The 18,445-nt window shown below is 46.8% G+C and overlaps 1 protein-coding gene and 1 long non-coding RNA gene across 4 annotated transcripts in view; one reads left to right on the forward strand and one right to left on the reverse strand.

The window, feature by feature from the left end:
• AHDC1 (AT-hook DNA binding motif containing 1) overlaps positions 1-18,445 on the forward strand; it is a 218,041-nt gene that overhangs the window by 157,501 nt on the left and 42,095 nt on the right. The gene's annotated exons all lie outside the window — the stretch shown is intronic.
• On the reverse strand, positions 10,090-11,855 carry LOC144584273 (uncharacterized). Its single transcript, XR_013538411.1, has 3 exons — positions 11,759-11,855; positions 10,422-10,602; positions 10,090-10,267 (listed from the first exon to the last, which is right to left on the reverse strand). It is a non-coding gene; the product is annotated as an uncharacterized LOC144584273 (long non-coding RNA).

Consider the following 18,445-nt stretch of genomic DNA (forward strand, 5'->3'; position numbering starts at 1 on the left):
GAACATTGACTCAGTTCTTGAATTCATGTTATTTGTAGACTCAGTGAGAAAGGTTTGAGATCATGGAACAGCCATGGACAGTGAGAGTGGCCAGTACTGGACAAGTCGGGACAGAAAGCCGAATCTGGTATAAAGCAGCTATCTATACCTCTGTTGCTGTGGATGGATTGCCCAATACATTGGTGGCACAGTCCAGGCAAATGGGGCTGAAAGTGTGTGTATACACAAACACACACACACATACACAGAGAGAAAGAGACTGGTTCCTTCTAGTTTCTTGGACTGCTATTTCAATCTTCCATAGCTCATGATAGGGCCTGTAGTCTAACGCATTAGGAAACAAAGAAAAGGTTGAACTAGAGAAATACATTATTTTTAAGGAGGTGTTTTTTTTGTTTTTGTTTTTTAATTTGAGAGGTGCTTTGCTTTGAAAAATACTTTTCTTTCCATGCTGATTTTTCTTAAGGTGTTTTTTTTTTCCGGGAGGCTTAGGATAATGCAAACCTCCTCTTTTATGACAGACAAAAACCTGGATGAACATACACTCGTTAAGCAAAGCCCTCTCTTTTCAAGCCAGCTTCAATGCTGGGGGTGTGGATAAGCAAACAAACCATTCTCTGCAGCCTTGGATTTTCAAGGTTTTGGCAGCCAGGGGGGGCTTTGGGGTGAGAGAAGCTGGCCGTCCCTCGTGCAGAGAAATGGCAAGTTGCTTTTTGTAGAGCCCTGGTGCAGACCGGGCCAGGAATCCTGGCCTGAGGGAGCTGTGGCATTTGCGTCAGGTCCATTAGCAACTAGGTGTTTGGTGGCAGAGAAGGAGAAGAGAAACAGAACCATCCCAGGGAAGGCTGGGTCCCTGAAGGCGGGGGGGGGGGGAGGAAGAGAAAACAAAACAAGAAGCAGGGACGTCCCCAGCAGAGGCAAGGAGAACAGGCTTAGCCATCAACGTGGCATTCTCTAGAGGAAGTCGGTGCAAAGCATGACGGGACAAGGATCTGCTGGAAGAGAGAAGCACAGCCCCCCCCCCCGCAAGGTTGTGGGGAGGGGACAAAGCTGGCACTGGAAGGCAGCTAAATTTAGCCAGTCTCCCTGCTAGCTCTTTTATGAACTGCAGCTTTTTGGTTTGAGCCGGCCGAGGTGCGCTGTTTAAGCAGCCCATCTGTCGGCTGATTTCACAACCACCTCCCCTCTGTTCCTTCCTCCCCCCCCCCCCCCCCGTGCGCATTCTCCCGGAAGGTGACCAGGGTACCAAAAGAATATTGCAGAAAAACCCGCGTGCATGCTGTGTGTATGTGTGCTCGCATGTGCAATCGCATGCATGCATTGTGTCTACATGGAATAGATTGGTAGTGTTAAGCAAAGCCTTTAGAGAAAACAGAGATGTACATCTCATACCAGTCTCATGATTTCACTGGGTATATACAGTGGTGCCTCGCAAGACAAATGCCTCACGGGACGAAAAACCCATAAGACAAATGGTTTTTGCGATCCCTGTTGTGCCTCTTAAGACAGCTTCTTCTATGGCCATGCTTCGCAAGATGAATGTTTTCCCCAAGACCAGTGCCTCGCAAGACGAATGAATTATTTTTTTCTTCGAGGTTCCTTCGCAAGACAGTGCCTCGCAAGGCAAAAGTAATTCATTCAGTGAATAGCGCTGTTCTGCGAAATTTTCGTCTTGCGAAAAGCGGTTTTCCATAGGAATGCATTGCGATGCATTCCTATGGAAACCTCACAAGACGAAAATAATTCATTTGTCTTGCGAGGCATTGGTCTTGTGAAAACCATTCGTCTTGCGAAGCACGGCCATAGAAGAAGCCATCTTGCAAGGCACCACAGCGATCGCAAAAACCATTTGTCTTGCAGGTTTTTCGTCCCGCGAGGCGTACGTCTTGCGAGGCACCACTGTACTTTCGTCTTGCGAGGCACCACTGTATAAGTGTGTGTGTGTGTGTGTGTGTGTGTGTGTGTGTTTGGTTTCTCCACTACTACCATCCTTCACTTTCAGGAACCCAAGGGTTATGTGCAAATCATAGCATCCTAGAATCATAGAATAATTACGTTGGAAGAGGTGTATAAGGCCATCGATTCCAAACCCCTGCTGGAAGCAGGAATCGAATCAAAGCATATCTGACAAACAGTTGTCCAATTTGAATGCCTCCAGCTTTGGAGCGCTCATCACTTCCCGAGGTAATTGATTCCATTGTCGTACTGCTCTAACAGTTAAGAGGTTTTTCCTGATATTCAGCCTAAATCTGGCTTCCTGTAGCTTGAGCCCATTATTATGTATCCTGTACTGTGGAATGATGAGAACAGATTCAGTTCCTGTTTCCAGCCAATCTCAGATGCAATTTCAATCTCAACTCCAAAAAGACAGTGTTTTCATTGTTTTGGCGGTTGTGGTTTTATTTCGTATAGCCATTTATATACCATCTTGCAGGATACAGACTCTTTTGGTGGCTCACAACAAGTTTAAACCAGTATCTAACTCCTGTACATTAAAATGTACTGATTTCTAAATCAGAGATGGATGCGTACCTCTCCTTTAAATTGTAGATTTATTAGGGATACGTGGAGGAAATATTTGGCTTTATATTCTGTTATTGGGAACGGAGTGAATCCACTTGACATCCAAAGCGCAGACGTATGTCTGTAGTGGTGATGGCCATCAGTATTCAATATACTAAGCAGAACATAGGCAAGAGAGAGAGAGACTGGCAGTACATGTGCTAAAACTAAATTTTGACTACAGAGAGAACAAAGGGCAGGTTGGTGCAGTTATATTCAGGATTTCAGCTGTAGATGAGCTGTAAGATAAAGCAGGGGTGGAGAATCTCAGGTCTTGATCTTCCAGGTTGGCCCATACGGCTTCCTCCCATAGTCATTGTTTCCCAACCCTTGTAAGTTTGAAATGCTTCTCCTACAGCTTGGATATTGGCGTATGCTGGTACTGTATTTTTGGTCTCAGCCTTTAGCACCACCCACCACTAAAGTTTGGCCCATGAAGAATTGAATTTCCCCCTCTGATTGGGGGGAGGAATCCCTGCACTCAACGGCTCCCCCCCCCCTTCATGCCAGTTTGCACATATTAGCAGACTTTGTAATAAAATCCCTGGTTCAGACTTATTGTTCAGCAATTGTTTAATGCTCCAGAGTAAGAAGCCAGGCTGTTTATTGAATTGGCTGTATTCTTCTTTCATCATGCGTTTGGTTCCAGACAAACCGTATCTCTGTAGTGTGCGATTATCCCATAAGGGCAGAACCCTGATCCATAGGTAGCCTCTTTTTCAGTGGCGAGCCCACTAATTATAAATGAATTGCCTGTATGTGTAAATGTTTTATACATTCTGCCTTTTCTCAGTTCGGCGCAAGGCAATGCAGGTGGCTCATTTTCTCCCTACTTTTGTTCTCACTGTAAGCCTGCAGAACAGGCCGGGCTGAAAAAAGCATCCAGTGACTTGCAGGGCTTAGAATCTGGATCTCCTCAGGTCTCAAATGCAGGCGCCACACCCGTTGTAATCGTACTGACTTGTTTCGTGTTACGGAGTGACCCCTAAAGCAGTGGTCCCCAAACTTGGGCCTCTAGATGTCCTTGGACTTCAACTCCCAGAAGCTTTCACCACCATCTCTGCTAGCCAGGATTCCTGGAAGTCTTAAAACATCTGGAGGCCCAAGGTTGGGGACCACTGCCCTAAAGGCCTTCTTTTGCATATAGTTGAGGATGCAAGTGGTTACATGACACTGAGACAGTGTCACACTCCAACATGTCAATGAAGTGGTGTTTAATCAAATGGGATGATTTTTTGTTGTTGTTATTTAGTCGTTTAGTCGTGTCCGACTCTTCGTGACCCCCATGGACCAGAGCATGCCAGGCCCTCCTGTCTTCCACTGCCTTCCGGAGTTGGGTCAAATTCATGTTGGTAGCTTCGATGATTTTTTTTTAGTGGTCTAGAAAAGCATTGTCTATTTTTGCATTTGGATTTTATTGTGTTGTGGCCACAGGGCTGGCCTTTGTGTCAATAGAACTTTGAGGGTCCCGAGAAATAGCTGCCACCCCTGTACCCACAAGAGGATTCGTGGACTCTCAACATCAGCAGAGCAGGACTGCAACCACTAGGCATATCATTTTGGCTTTAGTCTGACCTCAGCGGGCTAAACCTAGTGAGTTTACTATACTATCACCCCAATTCTCAGATGGAGGACTCAAGTTTTCTGTGTCGCAGCCCCCCCCCTTCGGGCCAATTAGAAACATATCTGTTTCACATGAAGGCCAAATGGGGAGAGGTGTGTGTGCATACATCCCTGTGCTTCTTTGTTTGTAGAACTGGCTGCCTCAGTTGTAACCCTAAAACAGACTCCTCACCTCTTCCTAAGAGAGAAAAGTCTAGTGAATGGCCAGGAACTGCTGGACTTAACCTCTAAGACTAACTTTCCTAGCAAAAAAATAAAATAAAATAAAATAAAAAGATTTTGTCATATACAGTACTTTTGGACGTTAAGTTTAGGAATAAGCTCTTCACCCTGTTACAGTCATGAATCCACAAAAACTCATTCATTGTGTGATGATTTTTTTAGTCATTTATAAAGGTATTGTCTATTTTTGCATTTGGATTTTATTATGGTCAATGAAGCTTGGGGTCAAAATGACTTCTTATCAGCGACTGCCGTGCCTAAACCAGATCTACCTCTTTTGCTGTGAATGGTGTCTCCCACACTGCTTCTCTCCTCCTCCTCCTCCTCCACCAACACCATCACCACCTTCTCTCTCTGTGCATCTTTCACTGTCACTAGTCAAACAGAACAGTGGTTCCTGTTTTTGAGAGCCTCCCCAAACAGATGCCAAATTTATGTTTGCCAGGTAGCAGTTCTAAACGGAGAAAGGGGGAGGGAAGTGCACCCACACCAACTTAAAAATTGATTTTTCAGCAAAGGAAACCCAGCAGCTTTGGGGACTCTCATGGACCCATTACCTAAGATGAATCACTTACCATCTGTTTTTTCTCCTAATTATAAATGCAAAACAAGAGTTAATCCAGCTAATAGTAAAGAGTGAATGAGAGGAACACTGATAAGAAGAGTCAAAAGTGTGCAGTAGGAACAGCAATGCTCCTACACGGAGGCTTCTTAAAGCCTCCCTCATTGGTCCAAGACTTAAGAGGGGCTTTTATTCTCTTGTCTTGCATACATCAGTGCCAGCGCGCTATTTCTGGAGATTGTTTGGAAAATAGTTTCAGAATTAAGGGTGTCTGTTTTTGGGTACCCAGCAAACAGGCAGAACCCATATGGGAGATGTTTTGAAGCCCCCCCCCTTTTTGGGCCTCATTTCAAAATGCATTCAAGGATAGAAGAGGTATACAGTGGTGCCTTGCTTGACGATGTTAATTCGTTCCAGCGAAATCGCTGTAGAGTGAAAACATTGTCAAACGAAATAAAAACCCCCATTGCATTCCAATGGGCTGAATACCTGTTTGTCCAGTGAAGATCCTCCATATGGCGGCCATTTTTGGTGCCTGTAAAGTGAGGAATCTGTCCTAGAAAACAGCGGGGGGGCATTGTCTTCAGCCGGCGGCCATTTTGAAACCCGACGATCAGCTCTTTGCTGATCGTCACAAAGCAGAAATCGGTTCCCGAAGCAGGGAACCAATCATCGTTAAACGAAAAAAACCATTTAAACCATCGTTTTGCGATCGCAAAAACCTAATCGTACAGCGATTTCCTTGTTAAGCGAGGCAATCATTAAGCGAGGCACCACTGTATTTAAATTAGTCCCACCACACTTGAATACAGGGATGGAGAACCCTTGGCTTGCCAGGTATCAGTTGGACTCCAGTTCCCATCATCATCAACCAGCGTATCCAGCACCCAAGGTTGATGATGATTGTAGACCAACAACATCCTGAGGGCTACAAGTTCTTCACCTCCACTTTAAAATACCTTCTTTCTCGGGTTGCCCACCTCACAGTCCTCCACACACCCCACCTTTTATTGAGACAGACTGTGTTTGATCATGTGAATGTATTGTCCTGTGTGGCTTCATAGTTCTCAGAAGTGATTTACCATTCTGTTCTTCTGGGCAGGCGTGCCAGCTTGCCCAAGGCCATGCAGACTGGCTTTTCTGGGATACACATTAGAGAATTGAACTCACAACCTCTAGCTCTGCATCCAGATGCTTAACTCGCTGAGTTATCCAGGTAGCTCTGGTGTAGTTAGGTAAAAAGGTAAAGGTTCCCCTTGACATTTAGTTCAGTTGTGTCTGACTCTAGGGGGCGGTGCTCATCCCCAGTTTCTAAGCCATAGAGACAGTGTTTGTCTGAAGACAATTTCCGTGGTCATGTGGCCAGCGTGACTAGACACGGAACGCCATTACCTTCCCACTGTGGTGGTACCTGTTTATCTACTCGCATGTTTACATGCTTTCGAACCGCTAGGTTGGTGGGAGCTGGGACAAGCGACGGGAGCTCACTCCGTCGCGTGGATTCGATCTTACTACTGCTGGTCTTCTGACCTTGCAGCACAGAGGCTTCTGCGGTTTAACTTGCAGCACCACCACGTCCCACCTGGTGTACTTAGGGGTATGAAAAGCTCTTCGTTTCAATCTAATAGAGTTTCTTCATATCGACTTGCATTTTCTTACTAGAGTGCAAAATTTAGTGTTTTCTTTCTGTGCTGAAATGTGCATGTGGTAGTAATGCATTTTACCAAACGTGTGCATTTATTTGTACATAATTCACACAACATTTCTTCACTAATTTTAAATACATTTGTGGTTGTGGTTTGCTAGTTTTGTTTGTTACGCCCATTGGCCTTTTAAGCATATGCTTTTTCCCTTGGAAATGCCCTGTAAAAGTGCAAATTCTTGGTGAGGTGTGTTTCTTTTTTTTCCTGACAAAGAGGTGCAATACTGCTCCTTTCATTGAGATTGTAAAGTACAGCAAGTTTTGTTTTCAACCCTAATTGCAGGAAAAGGACCAGTAGAAACTCCAGTGATACTGTTGCAGTGATCCTCTGTGATTAAGCAAAGGCTTATAGGAAGTCCATTAACTCTGCCCAAGGATGTCAGCCTTCTCTTACTGCTGTTTGCCAGTAATTGTTAGCATATTAAATCTGGAGGTTTTGTTTATGAATTCCTGTCAGTGGAGGCATCTAGACATGAATTGGTGTATTAGGCCAGGCCAAGATGTTCTGGTCAAAGATGACGGCGCTTGAGGGGACTCCCAACGAAATGTCCTCCTGGTGGACAACCGTTCTGTTTTGTGGTTTGTTGCTGTGCAAATAAGCTTCATGTTGGATCCCATTTACTGAAAAGTTGTGCTTTCTGTTTCTTGGTCAGTGATTTCAAAGCATTGTTTTTGTTTTTAGGCCCTTTCTTACCCACCCTCTCAATTTGAAATGCGACATTTCAGCTGCCCCCTTCTCTCCCTCTCTTTTTCTGAAATAGGTAAAGGTAAAGGTTCCCTTGACATTCTTAGTCCAGTCGTGTCCGACTCTGGGGGCGGTGCTCATCCCGTTTTCAAGCTGTAGAGCCAGCGTTGCGACGCGGCCAGCGTGACTAGGGAATGCCGTTTTACCTTCCCACTGAGGTGGTACCTATTTACTTGCATTTGCATGCTTTCAGACTGCTAGATTGGCAGGAGCTGGGACAAGCGACAGGAGCTCATTCCATCGCGTGGATTCGATCTTACGACAGCTGGTCTTCTGACCTTGCAGCACAGCGGCTTCTGTGGTTTAGTCCGAAGTGCCACCACGTCCCTCTTTCTCTCTCTCTTTTTCTGAAATAGAAGGGAACAAATGGGAAGCAAGGGAAGTGAGAAAGATTGTGAACACAATGGTGGAGATTGGGAAAAAGAGACAGAGATAAAGTAGCAGCACTTTGAAAAGGAGCCCACAACTGGCTGTTCAAAATCCCAAATTTCTTTATTATATGTCTTTTTTTTTTAAGTTATGGAACACCCTAATAATTAATCGTTCATCTGTGACTGTCAGTATGTCTCTCTCTCTCTCTCTCTCTCTCTCTCTCACACACACACACACACACACACACACACACACACACACCACACACACGCACGCTGAAAGACTAGCCACGGCATCACACTGGCCCACCATTTCGAGAATTTTCACTGAAGCTTTGCTCTCTTGCTGGCTGCTTGTTCTCCTGCTGTGTAAAGCTGGCATGTGGTGCTCTCTGGGATCCATTAACACCCACCCACCACCAAACTTGTAAACAGCAGCATGGTGATTCTCCTCAGGCAAAACTTGCTTGCCCTTCTCCTATGGGGGTTATCACACTTCTGAGATCTGAGGATAAAATCTGTGTTGAGGATGAAATCAATTTTTGTTTAGCATCTGGAAAGCGTGCTCTCCTGCCAGTGCCTCTCTCTCTCTCTCTCTCTCTCTCTCTCTCTCTCTCTCTCTTACGCACACACACATGCGCACACACACACACATGCACACCTCCCAGTATCTCTGAGGGATGGAAAGCTTGGATTTAAAAGAAAACGGGACAGCTGCATTCTTAGGATTCTGAGCACACGATTGGAAACAATCCATTCGACTCCATGTTGTAAAAAAACAACAACAGCACAATACACGTGTTCCAGCCTTCTGGTTATTAGGTGCATCTGAAGGGCTCTGCTATGAATGTGATGTTTACAAACTGGGAGGAAGCTGATCTCCTTGGGACCAAAGATCTGTTTTCCGTACAACCCTGTCTGCGCTTTCCCCGTAACTCCCTATGCAGTTCATTATATCTAGCCATTCCTGAGACAGTATGCCTAGAGTGTTATCTAGGTATGAACTTCCTTCATTTGCTTGTTACTGCTAAGACATTTATACATAGGTATCTATTTGCCGAAGCTTTCTGGCTGTATTATCTTCCTTTGCTCCCTATTATCTCTAGTCTAGAAACCTCTTCCTATCATATTCTTGAGCCCAAGATTTCCTTGCTTTTCTGCCTTCCCTTTGCTGGCTTATGTGCTCCTCCCTGCTGCCCACACCCTTCCTGGCAGAGATGCCTCTTCAACCTCTTGGCATCTCTCTAGCCACTCCATCCCATTCTTCTTCAGTCAGCCTAATGGCATTTGGCTAATTTTGGCGACTAGCTTTACTTGCCACAAAATCTACCTTTTCTGAGCTATTGTTGTGTATTGGTCGCTCACTCTGGAACTGTAGCTGCCTGTGTTGCAGCTTTCCTTCCTCTTAAACAGTGGTCTCCAACCTTGGGCCTCCAGATGTTCTTGGACTGCAACTCCCAGAAGCCTTCAACATCACCTCTGCTGGCCAGGATTTCTGGGAGCTGAAGTCCAAGAACATCTGGAGGCCCAAGGTTGGGGGCCACTGATCTTGAAGACAGGGAAAAAACAGAGTGCTTTCCTTGTGGCCTCTACATCTCTTTGTTGATCCATGAATCAGCTGCAGGAGGGAGCAACTTGGTAGATAAGTAATGCTGGCTGGACTGGAATGGACTAATGCACTGGTTCTTAACCTTGGGTTACTCAGGAGTTTTGGACTGCAACTCCCAGAAGCCTTCACCACCAGCTGTCCTGACTGGGGTTTCTGGGAGTTGCAGTTCAAAAGCATCCGAGTAACAAAGGTTAAGAACCACTGGACTAATGGACTCACCACTACCACCATGTAATGTTAGAGAGAGGCTACAGTGAGAGGGAGCAGTACTGTCAAGCATATAGTAAGGAAATCTTTAGTCTCTGGATTAGATGGAGCTGATTCCCAGACGTAAGTCCCAGACGTGGCACAATAGTGGAAAAACGCAACGTATTGTCCTCCCCCTTCCCCTGCCCCACCTTGCATAAAAGCACAGTAATGCCAATCCTATATATGGCATCCTAGGGTAAAATACAGAGCTAGCCCTTCCTGGAAGCTGGTATTGCAGTCAATGAGAAACGTTTGTGTGTATTTCACACAGCATATATTTTGTGTTTTAAAAGGAAAGGAAATGTTTTGGAGAAAAGAAAGAAATGGCATTCTCAGGGGGACAGTCCCAAACAGGTGACATGCAAATCTCTTTCATTTTCCAGGGAGGGAGGGGTGTAGTTCGGAAACAAAGAAGGGGATCCAAAGTAATGCATTCCAAAATAGCATTTTACTTTCAAGCTTTAATCAAGTCAAGGCTTGACAGTGATCCATGCTAGAATCCGTGTTTTAGAATTTGCATGGTGCTCTGTACCGTGTGTCTATCTTGTTCCTTCATTGCTCCCAGGGAGGCATAGGGATCCCTCACAGTGCTGAGGGTCGTGTTGAAAATCCTTATCCCATCCTGAAAATAAAGAGACAGGAGGTCAGACACACGCCTGAGAATCTGGATGTAGAAATTCTGGTCAGTCCTTCTGTCATTTTTTGTTTCCCTCCTTTAAAAATCTTTGTTTCATAAGGACTAGAAACCAGCATCTTTTAAAGAGAAAACCAAGTACCCCAGTGTGCTGGATTCTACATGCAGTACCAGATCCACTGTGTAATTGTGCAATACACAAGAGGCCTTGGCTAGCTGGAGCCAGAAGTGGCCACCCCCTTCTGGGCTCGCCTGCTGTTCTCACTATTGGCAGCAGACGGAGATTTCTTAACCCATCTTCCTCCTCTGGACTGCAGTTACCACTGTAAAGGATAATAATGATGAGGTAGAGGATAATAACGATAATGATGACGGTGATGATTGTGATGACAATGACGACGATGATTAAAGTTGAGAGAAAAACAGGATTCTGCCCTTCCCCAGCCTCCCCAGCGTCATTCCCATCTGGAATGAGAAATTCTTGCTTCTTCCTCCCATCTCAATCAGGGATGAAGGCTCTGCCTCCCAGGAGGTCCCGATCTTGTGTTACCATGGGGGGGGGGGGAGAGACACAGAGAAAGAGAGAGCGAGAGGCGGAGGAGGCAAGGGAAGGGTAGACCGGGGCGCCGGTGTCTGCCATTTGCTGCCTCTGCGGAGCCTGAAACTGTTAAACTAATTAAAGATTTTCAGCGCCAGGATTAATCCTTTTGCAGGGTGGTTATTGTGAGCCCAGGTAGTCGATTAGTTCACCAGGCGAGGATATTGGATTTCTGAAAGGCAAGTCAGCACTCTTTGGGGGCTGTTATCTTTCCAAGGCTTCAGGGGTCAGGAGGTAGCAAGGAGAGGTGACTGCAATCTTTCTCCCTCACTCTCACATGCTCTCTCTGTGTCTCTCTCTCTCTGTGTGTGTGTCAAACACACACACACACACACACACACACACACACACACACACACACACACACACAGAGAGAGAGAGAGAGAGAGAGAGAGAGAGAGAGAGAGAGAGAGAGAGTTTATCCTGCTCTGCTCTTGCCAATCCGTAGCTCCCTTGCAATCTTGTTTACTGTGCATAGCCTCCCTTCCTGTGCTTCTGCTCTCTCGGATTCCCACCCGCCCACCCCCAGCATCTTTCCCTTCTCTTGTGTGGTCTCTGCTGGAATGCTGTAGCAGAGGCAGAAGTACCCCTGGCTAACACCCCAGGAAGGGTGAAGTCCAGAGCTCTTAATGTAAAACAGGTGGGCAGCTGACTGTGGCTGGGCGGGCAGGCTGAAGGGGGAGGCAGTGCAGAAGGAGCCGGTGTCGCCTACCCCATCGCCCTTTGCCTCTCAGCTTTCTACCCTCTGCTGTGGGCCTCTACGACCCGACCCTCCCCACCACCACCTCTGGGGCCGAGTGTATGCATGCTTGGCACAAATGGCTGGGGTTACAGCACTCGTGTAAAGTAAAGAATTTGCCCACTCCTGCCCAGTTACATACACGGAAAGGAGAATGGAGGTCGCCTCGCAGGCTGGGCGCATCTGGTCCCTGCTCGTTCCAGCTCTTTCCGTGGAAAGAGCAAAACAGGCAGGGGCCTGAAAGGAGAGCGATTGATCTGGCCTTGTAATTTCTCATCCATAACCGCAGAGAGAGTGGCCGTTCCCCGAGCCAGCAGGGTGAGTCACCGCCTATTCTGGGGCTTGGCTCCTTCCACTCCACTTCCCAACCGGCCTTTCTGCTAACAGAAGGAGCTGCTGTGTTTCAGGATGGCAAATTAAGGCTCGGACTCAGATGATGCCTTGTCTGTTCACCTCCTAAGGTGGCGTGAAGAAGCAGGAGGAGCAAGTCCAGGAAAGGTGAAGGAAGACTAAGTGGCTGTTTGTGGTCACCACTGGGTGGGAGTCAGACTGGTCTGAGTCAGGAAACACCATCTAGCAAGAATAGCAGGGTAGTACACGGTAGATAGAGTATAATAATGGACAGAGTGCTGGAGTAGGACTCAGAAGACCTAGATTTTCCACCTGTCCATGGAAACCTACTGAGGGGTAGCACTGGTAAAGGTAAAGGTTCCCCTTGACAATTTTTGTCCAGTTGTGTTCGACTCCAGGGGGCGGTGCTCATCCCCGTTTCCAAGCCATAGAGCCAGCGTTTTGTCCAAAGACAATCTTCCGTGGTCACATGGCCAGTGCGACTTAGACACGGAACGCTGTTACCTTCCCACCGAAGTGGTCCCTATTTATCTACTTGCATTTACATGCTTTTGAACCGCTAGGTTGGCGGGAGCTGGGACAGGCAACGGGCGCTCACTGCGTCGCGTGGATTCGATCTTATGACTGCTTGGTCTCCTGACCCTGCAGCACAGGCTTCTGCGGTTTAGCCCGCAGCGCCACCACGTCCCTAGCAAGTCCCGTAAAACCACTCCTTAAATAGCTCGCATCCTTTGAAAATCCTATTTGCGTCTCTATAAAGAATGTGATGGCACATAACAAACAAAAATATATACAATAGATGCTATATGTATAGCATTTCAGTGATGGGGCTGCAGAGCTTTTTGGTGGGATTGGGTGGCAGGGAGTGGAAGGAGCTCATTACCAGTCATATGCGCAGTGGTTTAGGTCTCTGGCTGTGGAGCCAGAGGTTGGGAGTATGTTCTGTGCCTCCCTGGCAGGGTCTGGGCATGATGATCCAGAGGGTCCCTTCCAACCCTGCAGTTCCTCCTCCTCCTCCTCCTCCTCCTCTTCTTCATTCCTTCTTGCAATAATAGTGATCTAAATCCAGTTCTTAGACTCTACAGGAGCAGACTCACTGAATAATGGGAACTTGGTAAGTTCCACTGATTCAGTGGGTCTGCATTAGTTGAAAGAACAATAGGATTTAGATCAAAGTCATCAATAAATTCTAGGATGGATGGATGGATGGATGGATGGATGGATGGATGGATGGATGGATGGATGGATGGATGGATGGATGGATGGATGGATGGATGGATGGATGGATGGATGGATGGATGGATGGATGGATGGATGGATGGATGGATGGATGGATGGATGGATGGATGGATGGATGGATGGATGGATGGATGGATTTGATTTGATTTTGATTTTGATTTTGATTTTGATTTTGATTTTGATTTTGATTTTGATTTTGATTTTGATTTTGATTTTGATTTTGATTTTGATTTTGATTTTGATTTTGATTTTGATACCACCCATCTGGCAGCCAGGTCCACTCTGGGTGATTTACAACAAGGTAAACAATAACAGTAACATGGGGATATATAATAACAGACTAAATAAAATATAAAAAATACATAACAAATAACAGAATACACAATAAGAACATAATACAGTAAAATTACAATTAAAATTGTAATGTAAGAGGATAAGGTCATCTCTGTGATATAACCATGTATGTTTTAATTTCTTGTATAGTTTCACAGGGCGTATGGCCCCACTACAGTACTTAGGTGTGTTTATGTAACATAGCCCAGGAATCTGTAGTATTCTGATGTGTGTGTGTCTTTTGAATTATCAGAATTGCTTCTGAGATGTAAGGGGGGGTGTTTCTTTAAAAAAGAACACAAACCCTGACCATAATTTTATTTATTTTATTTATTTATTTAACTGACTAACCAAACTCCCTGTTTGTCTTGATTGAGGGTGAGGCCTGTGCAGAGCTTAGAAAATCTTTTGGCACCTCGTTCCAGAAGCCCCCCCCCCCAAGCCAGCACAGCCAGTTGGAGGAATTATAATCCCCCAAAGAATTTTTTTCCATGCTTCAGATCTGCACTCGGGATTATGGCCTGTTAGAGTTTCAGTCTCAACACAGCAAGAATGTAAGAGTGAACAGGGCGGAGACACCTTTCCATGCCCAGTGCCTTGAGCATTGCACGGTGCACAAGGAAACTTTGTAATTAGTGGCAATTGGCTGCAGCTAGTGATGGCACTCACGTGGGGCTACACAACAAAATCCTGACCATCCTCTGACAGCCTAGAAACCAAAGACCTCCCCACCTCCTTCTGCCACCCTCAAACCCTCCCCCCATTTCCTAATGTGCATTGAGATCAACAGCCCCTTCCTACCTTCTTTCCATCCATTTTCCTAGACCCCATCATTTGAAGCTAAAAGGTAGAGGGGCTTCCTTGACCTCTGTGTGACCGTCTGTTGGTATACTTTCTTTGACTCCAAAGACCAGAAGTGCTGCCAGCTCCACTTAGCAGACAGCATCGGAGAAACTGAGCAAGTCCAGGGGGTCCAGCCTTAAACCGGTGGGTGATGATCGAAAGCAGCAACAAGGGATGGCTGTAACTGTTGTGGGGTCTCTGTACACACAGTAAACACAGTCCTTCGTGTGTGCAAATTCTTCCCTGGTTGTGCGTGCCTGCAGAGACCACTTAGTTTGATCTTGTCGCTTTTGCTCCTGTTTTTCCATCGCCACTGCATGAGTGCGCTTGGGTGTATGGATGCAAAGTTCACGCGAATCTTGTATGTGTGTATGCAGTCTATGACTTCAGGTCTCTGCACACCCTCTGCAAACATTCCCCATGCCATTCTTTTGCCCTGATGGTGCCACCCAGTCTGTGCCCTCCTCTTTTATGCATATCTGTTTGATCCATTCTGGATCCCTCTTTGTGTATGCTTTGCACACATTTGTGTGTGGGTTGATGTACAAGGGTAACATCGCTCTGAGCTGTGGAGTCTATGGACTGTACTGCTGGATACCTGGGTGTTGGTCATCCAAACATTTAAACACTATTTGGATTCTGGAACTGTTTCCATGGGCATAAGCATGACCAGGGAGCATGGATGCCAGAGGACACCACATGGACTTAATTTTGGTTCCCTTATTACTCTTCATCCCAGAGAAAGGAAGGCTCCTGGGGTCTGGTTTGTTTTTTCAGCCCTTCCACGTTCCGCTTAAAGGGAAGTCGGGGAGGTTGGACTGGATTGAAAAGCTGTCTGTGAGTTGCTTGCCTCTGTCTGTCTGTCTGTCTCCTTCCAGCCTTGGGTGTTTTAGCAGATTCCACTGAGGCCAGACCAGTCTTTCTAGTGCTGTGTTTCCTGGTTCCACATTGCCTTTGGGCGTAACTTTACACCCTCCTTACCGGCAACAGCAGCTCCACACTGAGGTGGGGACTGGGGAGGGAAGGAGAACGGCGAGCTTCTAGATTTCCTGCCAGTTTTCGAACTGCAGGGAGAGAAAAGGTGGGAGGCGGGACATGGACTCCGACAAGCCTGGATTCCTCTTTCCTTCTTAGTTGACAGGCTGCCGCGCTAATCTGGGGGCATGGAACAAGCTGATTCAAGCGGGATGGAAAGGTGTGGGGAGCAGAGATAGGAAAGAGAGGCTGGCACACCACAGCGCTGAGGCTGAAGCTGAGACGTGCCAACAGGAAGGCAGATGGGGGGTGGCTCGACCCATCCAAGACATTGTGTGGCCTCAGGTGGAGCAACAAGAGTAGCATCTCCCCCACCCACCAGAATCAAAGTGTGAGCCAGCCCTGCTAATTCGGCACATTAAAGCCAAAGCACCTCTTCCCGTTCCATTTCCCAATGAAAAATGTAGTCGGAGCAAGGTAAATACCTAATGATTTTTGCTGCCCTTTTCTGACCCTCCAAATCTGTCGGCGGAGGCAGTGTCCGTATCCTGCCTCATCATCAGGCTGGACTACTAGGGATGCAAAAGTGTGAACACACACCAAGAAAAAAAGAGAGAGAAGAATTCAAGGTGACAAATCCACATGAGAATCGATAGATAGGGATACAGGTCAGTACCGAAACAGGCAGCTGCATCGGAGGCAAGGGACAAAGGCAGGCAGACGGCAGCAACTCAGTTTAGGAAAGGATCGGAATCATGGCTTAGGATAATTGGAGAAATCGGGAGAGCTGGTATGGTGTCGTGACTAGTGTACTGATGTAGGGCAGACGACAGGGCTGTTTAAATTCTCATGGGACCCTGACACTCGCTGTTGTGACTTTGGGCACTCAGCTTAGACTACCTCAGAAGGCTGTTAAAGGAGGAAGAACCATATAGACCTCTTTGGGACAAATGGTAGCATCAGAAGGGAGGGGTGGGTGTTGGTGTTGGTGGTTTCCCGTACTTGCGTCACGCCAGAGCTCAGCCGATGGTGCTAATTTCTCTTTGCGGAATCTGACACCATTTAAATAATAATAATAATTTATTTTCCCAGCTACGAATATGTGGTAAGCTAGCTTGTGTCTCCCCTCCTGGCCGAGCGCTCCCAGCGTACGACTTGTAAAAACATCCCGTTAATTTGGCAGCAAATGGCCATCGGTTTGTGTTGTTCATCTGAGGTCCCCATGAAAAGCACCACAACCTTAAGAGCATGATCCAGTCAGACTCCATCCCTGTACGGTGCCCAAGAATGAAGTACATAAATCGTTCAGTGGCCCCCTTGAAGTTTGAGCTTGGAAATGCTGAACTCTTTTACATTTGGATTGTGCCACGAGATTTGCATTTGGCTTTCGAACCTGGGAGGTGTGAGATCAAAGTCCTGCTTCGGCCGGGGCCTCACTGGGTGGCCTTGGCATGGAAGGGCACACGTCTACATGGCAGCTGCTCATTGCGCCTGGTTTTGGCACGGCATCACTCAGCTAGGAATGGATGGCTCGCCTGGGAGGGAAAAGGAAAGCAGGTAGCCAAATGCAAGGAGAGACGGTTCTGGAGCACAAGTTGTCTACGCGAGCCCCCACGCTGAGGCACACAGACGGTGGACTTCCTGGAGCGGCATGGATTAGGCACGCTTCGTGAGCGTAGCCAGGCTCCGAAAAGGGAAACAGTTGTCGTCGTGGCCCAAATGGCGGCGTCTCGGCCTTAATTCTCCATCTGTGAAATGGGGAATCACTTTGGTCTACCTGCAGGATTGTCAACAGCTCCCCCCCCCTCGGTGAGGGGGAGAACTCTCTCCTGTCACAGATTCTGAGCCCATGGAAAACATTGCTGCTTCCATAGACCTCCAGACCCCGTTTTCTGAACGATCTTGACATTGCCAGGGCAATGTGGTGTAAAAGAAAATGAAATACTTCATACATCCTAATCATTTCTGCTGAAGAGCCGGGGTAAGCAGGCCAACAATGCCTGATGTTTTGGACTACAGTTCCCCAGATCCTTGACCACAGCTCATGCTGGTTGGAGTTTATAAAAGCTGTAGTCCAAAATATAAAATCTGGAAGCTTCTCTGTGAACAATCTTCTACTATTTTTCTTTAATCATCATCATAGAATGGCCAAGCTGGACGGGACCCTATGGATCCTTGAGTCCATCCTCTGTCAAGAAGGCTGGGGGGGGGATTGAACTCCTGACTTCTGACCCCACAGCCAGAGACCTAAACCACTGAGCTGTCCAGCAATGCAGAGGTCGGGGCGATCATTGGATGGATGCAGGGAAGCAGCTAACCCTTTTTATCTTGGGAGACAGAGGTTCAGATTCCCCACTAAGCCATGGAAACGTACTAGCCATGGGTGTGGCAGGGGTAAAACATTCCTTAAATATCCCACATACCTCAAAAACCTTATTAGGCTCGATATAAGATGTGACTCCCGCCAACCTAGCGGTTCGAAAGCATGCAAATGCAAGTAGATAAATAGGGACCACCTCGGTGGGAAGGTAACAGCGTTCAGTGTCTAAGTCGCACTGGCCACGTGACCACGGAAGATTGTCTTCAGACAAAACGCTGGCTCTATGGCTTGGAAACGGGGATGAGCACCGCCCCCTAGAGTCGAACACGACTGGACAAAAATTGTCAAGGGGAACCTTTACCTTTAAGATGTGAACTTGATGGCACACAACAACAACAAAAGTAAGCAGTTACTGCCCTTTCCTCCTATTTGGTTGTTACGATATTCAAGTATTACTAGCCAAGAGATTGTGTTAGAACTGTGGGGCTAGACAGGAAATGATTTCTTGAGACCTCTTATAGTGACTGAGTGTTAGTTCTGGGGAAGATTAATTTTACTGTATATTTAACATGGGGAATCCATCCACCATTGCCCAGGAAGGCCCCATAGCTTGTGATCATCTGCCGCTCTCAAACATTGGCCACCTTTTAAAATCCTATTACAGGAAATGGAAAAAGACGGAAGTACTCTTTGCAATGTCCGGAGTGGACGCTGTGTTTGTGTGTGGGCTAGGATGGCAAGGTTCTCGGCGTCTCATTCCTAAAGTCT

This window comes from Pogona vitticeps, chromosome 9 (genome assembly GCF_051106095.1).
Source record: "Pogona vitticeps strain Pit_001003342236 chromosome 9, PviZW2.1, whole genome shotgun sequence".
Classification (NCBI taxonomy): domain Eukaryota; kingdom Metazoa; phylum Chordata; class Lepidosauria; order Squamata; family Agamidae; genus Pogona; species Pogona vitticeps.